Here is an 8,964-nt window from a genome sequence, read left to right on the forward strand (position 1 = left end):
GTATTTGTTTTGATTGAAGAACGATCAGCATCTGGTGTGAAATTAATATTGTAGCTGGGCATTGCTGAGCAGCTAAGAAAATGGACGAGGAGGATAGCAATCGTCAAACCACTTCCTTGCACCTTCGCTTGCGTTGTGTGCAGTAGCAACATTGGGAAATGTTTCACTGCCGCTGTCTGCTAGTGTGGCCGAACAATTTAAATTGTTGAATTAAAGTTCGAGGCTCTAAGGTAATGTGGGTTCAAATCCCTCCACTGCCAGCTGTTATATCAACTCTATGTAGGATGGGCTGTGTTTAGCTTGTCTCTGCTTTGCCCAATGTAATCTTTGATGTGGTAGAGCGCAAAGAATTCATTGGGTTAGCGTCCATACAGTGTTTCCATAGTGCAGTCGTTAACATGTGCAGAAATTCCCCAGCATGACAATGGGAATAAGCAGGCTGCGCTGCTGCTTCACATTCCAGGCAAGTTGCATTGCTCACCCATTTGCTGCAAGTGAATACAGATCCTTATTTCACTGGTGCTGTGAAACAAAATCCTGCATTGAACCTACTTGAAGTTATATGTTTTCTTGTGAAAATGAAGGTAATTAGGATGTGAAATTTCTGTCACTTCCCTCAAGAAAGGAGCTGATGAGCCACTTTCTTGATACGCTGAAATCGTTGCGGTGCAAGCACACCCGCATTGCTGAGCAGAAGGGAAACTTCATCTAATCGAGACTGTGATTGCTTGCATTCACTTTTCACGGGGCGTTCTTACTCTGTTCCTTTATTTTCTGACTTGAGCAGTTTCTAGTAAGTGTCATTGAACGGAACATCCAGCGCATTTGGAGGAACAGTTTGGAATTGCCCCGATGCTAGCTGTGTGAGTAGTTCGTAACCCAGCCAACTGGAGTTGTTTCACAGAAAGTATTCATGCTTCAGTGTGTGTGGAAATATGTTCGCCTTGTCATTTTTGCATCTGTTGCATGTTAATATCTGTCTGTTCGGGGATTCACTCGAGACATGAGGTGCAAATACTATTTGTGAGGTATCTTCCTGAATCCAAAATCCTCACTGAAAACCTCGGAAGGAGTCATAGAGAATGGTCATTTTTGGCAAATGAACACTTTGCCTGTGGGAGGCTCTCATCCCGCTTCGCCCAACCGATTCATACGCGCATTCAGGTGCCTTCGAAATGTTGTAATTTTTACAAGCATCCACCACTTCATCTGGCAGTTCACTCTATACATCCACTGCATTCGGCGTGAAAAAAAATGTTCCTCAGAACACTTAATTGATTTTCCTCTCATCTTGAACATATGCCCTCTCGTTTTGCTCTCGGTACCACATGTGGAAATTGACATTGACAATTCCCACTATCCATATCCCTCATGATTTAACAAACTTCTGCCAGGTTGTTTATCAGCTCCTGATGCTCCAGGAAAAATTACCCATGTTGGTTCAGCCTCGCCCAACGGTCAAAACCCTGCAACTCTGGCAACATCCTTGTGAACATTTCCTGGGAAATTTTACGTGGTATCAAGTACTTTTAACAATGTCAATAACGCTGGAGAGCATCGATCTATTGAAAACAAATGTTGGACGGTTGCAAATTTCAATCGTGTTTGAAGGACAGTGGGGAGACAATTTGGGTGCAGTGTTTCTGTCGTGTAGTGGTTATCACATTTACCTAACATGCGCGTGGCACCTGGTCCAAAACTAGGCAGAAGCGGTGGCGTTCCATTTATTACAACGAAAGGTTTCTGCATTACTGTGGAGAGTGTTGCCTTGCCCTCGTCATTAGCAATCCCTTCATTCTGGGAAGTTACTTCAAACTGCTGCTGTCATACCACTTTGAGGAAAGCAGAGTAGTTACAATGCATTGTTGTAGAAGGCTTTGTTAAATTTCTCTCCTTCCTGCTCCTGAAAAGGGCTGATTTCTAGAGTGCAGGTGCTCAACCTTTTTATGAGTGCATTTGGCGTGACCTTGATGATTTTCTGTCGTGCAGTCGTGTCGCTTTTGATTTAGGTGCAAGAGCATTCCGGTTCAAATTCAAGGAGAAGCCTGATATGCTGGTGTCACAGTGCACCACTCATTCATGTGTTACCCTCTCTGTCAAATGCAGCTCAAAGTAGTCTCTGAGAGGCGTCATTCTGTTGTCGTCTGCCCTATCTCAAAGTGCGTGAATCAGAACCAGAAGTCCTCAATCTTGTTTTGGAGTCGCGAAACATGGTCGCATTTCTAAGCACCGGGCACATTATTAGAGGCTTATTGAGTCAACAACAGGAACAAATGGATTTACAGACTCGCGCTCTCGTACAGAAACTGAAATTAAAGTGCGCTCTTGAACTGAAGCCTTGTTGGGTTTGAAGCTGAAGAAATGACAAGACAGACTGCTAAATAAGATTGTGTCCATTTTGTTTTCACTTTCGTCGCAAAGGAGCAAGAAAATCTAAACAAGGAGGGATAGGAAAGCGCAGCCAATGCAGATCTGGTGAAACAACTTCTAACTTATTCCGTCAGCAGCAAGAGACGTGAAGGTGACTCAGGCGTGAGAGCTTTTCACTTCTTGAACAAAACACAATCACGTGCTGTTAGCACCTCTTTGACATCTCTGATCGCCTTTTGCGTTCTGTTAATATGCTTACAAAGTGCCTTTTCTGTGTGTCTCTGAGCAAGTACCGTGGAATTTAGTAAAACGTAGTGAGTCACTTTTCTTTGTTTCCCACGTACATTTCCAAACCAGCTGCCTGCCGTCTGACATTTGTTCATGTCCAGGCCCGGAAAGCTCTGCAGGAAAATGGATGGTTTAGAAGAAAGACCAAAAAAGAAGCAGCTCGTACCTGCACCGAGGTTTGAACAGCCTCGCAACGTGATCCGTCATTATTGTATTCTAATGCCAACCTGGATTTATCAGATGGAGGACTTTCTTTCAGCCACTTGGCCTGCTACGCGAGCGTGTTAACTGTAAGTAAACTGCACGGCATCGTCTCGTACATGGCCTGCTCAGCTTGGGGCATTTCCCTGCATTCCAGGGCTTTTCATGCTCTGTGTAAACACGAAACTCATTCTATTTCAAGCAATAAGCGAAATCATTGACCGAAGCAAAAATCCAAATTCCACAAATCTGATGTAGTCATGTGTTCATTGTCGAAGTAGAGAAGTATAGCCGAACATACTTTCTCACTGGCACATTACATTTTTTGCTGAACCGAATCTCACGAGATGCATTCAGCTTTCCGTTGGTATTTGTTTTGATTGAAGAGCTATCGACTTCTGGTGAGAAATTAATGTTGTAGCCGGGCAAGGCTGAGCAGCTAAGAAAATGGATGAGGAGACAGCATTCCTCCGAGCATTTCCCTGTGCCTTTGCTTTATTTGTGTGCAGTAACAGCATTGGAAAATGTAAGCTGTCACGTGACTGGTAGTGTGGCCGAGCGGTCTAAGGCGCTGGATTAAGGTTCCAGTCTCTGTGGAGGTGTGGGTTCAAATCCCACCACTGCCAGGTGTTGTATCGGGGCTACAGATGATGGACTGCATTTAGCTTGTCTGTGTTTCGCCCAGCAGAATCTTTGATGTGGGAGAGCACACAGAATTCATCAGGTCAGCTTCCACTGTGCAGTGGTTAACACGTGCAGAATTCCCCCAGCATGACAGTGAGGACAAACAGGCTGTGCTGCAAGTGAATGCCGATTGTTATTTCACTGCTCCTGTGAAACAAAATCCTGCACTGGACCAGCACACAGTTATTTTCCATTTCTTGGTGAAAAGGAGAGTAACTGAGATGTGAAATTTCTTCCACTTTATTCCTGAAGTGTGCTGATGAGCCACTTTCTTGATAAACTGAAATCGTTGCGATGCAGGCACACCCACATTGTTCACCAGAACTGAAACCTAATCTAATCGAGACTGTGGTTGCTTGCATTCACTTTTCTTGGGTCATTCTTGCACTATTCCTTGATTTCCTGATTTGAGCAGTTTCCAGTAAGCGTCATTGCACTAAACATCCAGTGCTTTTGGAAGAGCAGTTTGGAATTTCCCTGATGCCAGTTGTGTGAGACGTTCGTGATGCAGGAAACTGGAGGTGTTTCACAGAAAGCTTTCATGCTTCGGTGTATCTGGAAATACGTTTGAATTGTCATTTTTACTTCAGTTGCACGTTAAGGTCTGTCTGTTTGGGAATTCACTCGATACCTGAGGTGCTAACACGGTTTCTAAGGTATCGTCCTGCATCCAAAATCCTCATTGAGAACCTGGGGAGGTGACACAGAGAATAGTTCTTGGGGGCAAAAGTGAATGAACGCTTCACCTCTGGAAAGCTCTCATTCCTCTAAGACAAAACGGATCAGCTGCATTTGAAATGTAATTTTTACGAATCCTCCAGCACTTCCTCTGGTAGTTCATTACAGACATGCACCACATTCGGCGTGAAAAAAATGCCCCTCTTTCCCTTTTAATTTATTCCTCTCTCACCTTAAATATATGCCCCCTCATTTTGTGCTCGGGCCCCCTCTTGAAAAATAACATTGATTATTCTCCTTATCCATATTCCTCATGATTTTACAGACTTCAATCAGGTCGTTCCTCAGCTTCTGATGCTCCAGGAAAAATAGCCCAAGTCGGTTCAGCCTCGCCCAACAGTCCAAATCCTGCAACTGGTAACATTCTTATGAATATTTTCTGGCCAATTTTACGTGGTATCTTTTATTTTTATTAATGTCAATAACGCTGGACAGCATCAATCTGTTTGAAACAGAGAGGTAACGCTCCAAGAATTTCAGGAAAGTGGGTTCATCACCTGAACCTATGGAGTAAGTAGAGATGGACATTGGAATCTCACATTGAAATTGTGATTTGACAAAGAAGAGCAATTGTCCTTCATTACTTTTACTTTCCCAAAATAAAGTCTGGGACATTCATTGTGGAGGCACAGAAACAGTGTGATCCCATCCACTGCAGAGACATCCGTGTTACCATGAACAGGTTCACCTGCACCCAGGTCAACCTCCCTTCGAGCCTTTCTGCTTTTTGTCTGTTCCCAAGTATCTGATGGTGCCAATCCCCAGATTTCTGCATTGAATTCTTGTTATTTCAATGTTTTAGCTCAGATAATGACACCGAGAGCATAAGGTTCAATATCCCCCATCATAAAGAAGGGAAAAGTGCTCTGAGTGACTCTGCTCAATCAGAAATTTTTCGCTTGTCTCTCCCCTGAGTCTGGTTCACAAAGCATTTTGAAAGATTTACGAAGCTGCAAACTGGGTTATCTGCTTTATTTTCTTTCCATGTTCCAACTAACAGCTGACAATGTTGGTGCTGTTTAAAATGTTGTAGGTGGGTAGCAGTGGGTTTTGGAAGTTTGATGAAGCTGATAGTGAGAAATTCTATTCGGTGATCAGAGTCAGTAAACAGATTGGATGGATTTAAAGACACTTAAAAGAAATGTATTTCCATTTATACAGCACTCATCAACAGTACTGTGGAGCCAGTTTACTGATAGCAGACATTGCTTAAATGTGATTCATTTTCGTTCGAATATGATATAAAATCAGAAGTCACGCGATATCAGGTTATAGTCCAACAGATTTACCTGAAATCGCAAACAGTCAGAGCACGGCTCCTTCATCATGTGAAGTGGATGGGTGCAATATATTCACAGCAAAGACCGTTTTGTGTTCATACACCGAAATATATTTTATTGTGAGACACATGCATGCTCTCTCGAAGATTAAATAAAAACACGTCAAAGGCAACAAGGGCTCATGCAGAATTCAAACTTGCAGCATCTCTCACACCTGGCATCCACCTGAATGACCACAAAACCAGCAATCTAGCCTGGTGATGTCCTACTTAACAATACATCAGGCGCCACTCAGGCAGTGAAAGTGTCATTAACCTCACACGTAGGAGACCAGAGCTCACGTTCTTTCTGTTCCAGAGGTGTGCAATAATAAATGCGAACTTGTTGATTAGACAGAAATATTATTCTCAATTGCTTCAGGCAGTGAAAACAACAATAAACAACTTCGTCTCATTCTATGTCCCTGTTCCCGGGACAGTGCTATTTGTCCCTTCCGCTGAGAGGGGGCTAACTCCATTGACAGATGTATTAAACCCTTTCCCTTTTACAGACAGGCAGCCCTGGTAGTTGGTATACACACTGCAGCTCCCTCTCAATCGCTGGAAGAGGGAAGGAGCAGAAGGGGTGGAATCAGGTTTGTTCAGCAAATGATAAACCGTGATTTGGAACTTTCGACAATGACATTCATCGGAGACCGACAGAGGGATGTACAGCTGCTGGGAGAGCGACAAGACGAAACTGGAAATTGGTCCCTTCTTCGACTTATAGTGGGATCTTTCTGTGCAGCCTGTTTGGTGTTCAGGATTTGTCTGCATGCAGCGATCCTGCAGAAACATCTTGGCAATGCGGGTGTACGTCCGTTTTCTGCTGCCAGGGCAGGAGTTATTATGTGACACCAACAGTTCCAGATTAAGAGTATCCCCCCATGGCCCTGAGTTTTGGGGCGATGCAAAAGGGAGGGTTAATAATGAGCCATGGTTACTCACTCACCCACTCCATCACAGGGACAGGGAGAGTGATGTCTTAACCCTACGATATCATTCCCGTGCAGAAAGAAGCCGTTCAGCCCATCCAGCCCCTGGATATTGTCTATCACTTGTATTTCTCTGTGGTAATTCACATTCGTTGATGTCTATCATAATAATGATGAACTGTATATGTGCCGTGATGCTGTCTCCGACATGATGCTCCTCTTCTTATTCACCTTTGATACGGTGCAGGCAATTACTGAATGACATGGGGGAAAAAAAGGAAGTAATGTGTTACATCTTCACCAATTTAATCCCAACTCAGAAAAAAAAATAAAGGAAACAGGAGAGGGCGATTGAGAACTTGACAAATGGGTCACCTCACCTGTGTATCAGCATGAAGGATTTATTACAGATTTATGAAGCAGAAAGCTGATCAGAACGTGAGGTGTACAACTAAATAGCAAATGGTTTTGATCCACTAACCTCTGGCCTATGAGCCCAGCATGCTCGCACTGCACAACTCTGCTTGGTTGCAAAATGAATTTTTGAGGCAAGCATTCAGCATTCCATTTAGTGTGTGGCATGTACCTTCAAGGATGAATTCAAAAGATTTCATTGATGTGCGTGATTCTCTGTTGCGTAGGTATGTCTCACTTGTATAAACATAACCTTTGTCTAATTTCCCACATTGTGTTGGCTGAACTCTGATTTCACTCAGAATCACAAGATTTATCAGAATGCAGATAAAGGCCATGCAACCCTCCTTATCTGTGCTGATCTTCACAACGCTTAAATGATTGTCTTAATGTTATCTCTTGCCTTCTCCGTGTAACTGCACATTGTTACTTTTAACATAACCATTGAATTCGCTTTCATGTCGACAGAATCTGCACCTTGGGAACTGTCAGACAGTGATTTGCAGACCCGACCTTCTCTGTTCAAAGCTTCAAACAGACCAGCTTTCAGCTTTCTACTCTACAAGGTGGGATTTCCCAACTTTCCAACGTAACTTTATTGCTGGCATCCCTCAGACACGGCACCATTCACATGAATCTGTTCAGTGTTGTTTCTGATCACTTTGAATCACAGTTTCTGGAAGTTTAACACCCAGGACTGAGCAATAATGCAGCTGGAGGATTCATTCAGAGTCGCATTGCGTGGGCCAACAACCTGAAACACAGGTTCTCACTTTGAACAGGTGATTCCTTTTGCTGTATTCACTGCAATGGTACTTCTGCCCCATGCGCATTTCAGGCAATCCGTCATCTTGCAACGAAGCTGCTATGAGGAAAAGCTGCTCAGGCATTGTGGCAAAGGGGAAAGGAGAAAGCGGGTCTTGTCGGCGAGTTGAGCCAGGGACCTCTTGCTTCTCAATACCATATCGTACCATCAGCAAAAATCATACCCTGAGACTAACAAGCCAGCCCCATACTTGCTTACTCAGCTACAAACCAGCTGAGACTTGCTATGAGCGAAATAGCTCCCACGTTGCTCCAGGAAGTCGAAGCAGTAAACAGTTTCAACAACATTTTCTTCTCATTCTGTGTCTCTGCTCCTGTGCCAGTGCTGTTTGTCCCTTCCACAGAACTGGGTATCTCAGATGGTGGATCAAATTAATTTCTTCCACTTGTATCATGGATGTATTGAAAGAATCACGAAGCCGAAGACTGTGTATTTGTTTTTTTCCCCTTTCCATGTTTCCAACTACTAACTGATTTTTATCCCAAAATAACGTCGCACTTCTCTGTTTTCCTCATCCCTAGCGATGAGCGAATTCAGTTTTGTGGAGAGATTCCAGAGGCTGAAATTGTTCTGTGTAAAACAAAGAGGATGATTTGGAGATGGCACGAGAGTTTGGATGAAGCAGACAGTTAGAAACTATTTCTAGGGAACTGGAATCTAAGAACGAAGAAAATAAAGAAGAGAGAGAGAGAGAGAGATAGCAGGAACTGCCAATTCTGTAGAATCCGAGATAATGAGTTGTAGAACTGGACGAACACAGCAGGCCAAGTAGCATCAGAGGAGCAGGAAAGCTGACGTTTCAGATCTGGATCCTTCTTCAGAAATGATAAAGAGAGTTGCGTTTATATTGGACTTTTCACCACCCATGATGAGATCAGTTGACAGTGGGAGTGAGAGGTATGGAAAGTCTGGGAGGCTGTGCAAAAGGGAGATTGCACATGTGCAGGAACGAACATTCTGTTGGGAACCTTGCCCAAATTATTGCATCTAACATAGTCAGAAAGTGCAGTGCTGCTTGAAGAAGGAGAATTCCTCCCAATTTAGGGGAAACGTACTTGTGGCCTTTTCAATGTCACAGGGAGGTCACGGCTGTCGGAGTCAGCGTGGAGTATTACTACAGCGAGCTCTGTCCCTCAGGCACACTGCGCCTGATGTGGATAAACTTCACCATCTTGTTCCCAGCTCAGAGA

At 43.7% G+C, this 8,964-nt stretch overlaps 1 non-coding gene across 1 annotated transcript; it reads left to right on the forward strand.

Annotated features, from left to right (window-relative positions):
• The first annotated feature begins 3,403 nt into the window (after positions 1-3,403).
• Positions 3,404-3,485, forward strand: trnal-aag (transfer RNA leucine (anticodon AAG)). Its single transcript has one exon. It is a non-coding gene; the product is annotated as a tRNA-Leu (tRNA).
• The last annotated feature ends 5,479 nt before the right edge of the window (positions 3,486-8,964 follow it).

Source organism: Stegostoma tigrinum, unplaced genomic scaffold (genome assembly GCF_030684315.1).
Source record: "Stegostoma tigrinum isolate sSteTig4 unplaced genomic scaffold, sSteTig4.hap1 scaffold_50, whole genome shotgun sequence".
In the NCBI taxonomy this organism is placed as follows: Eukaryota; Metazoa; Chordata; class Chondrichthyes; order Orectolobiformes; family Stegostomatidae; genus Stegostoma; species Stegostoma tigrinum.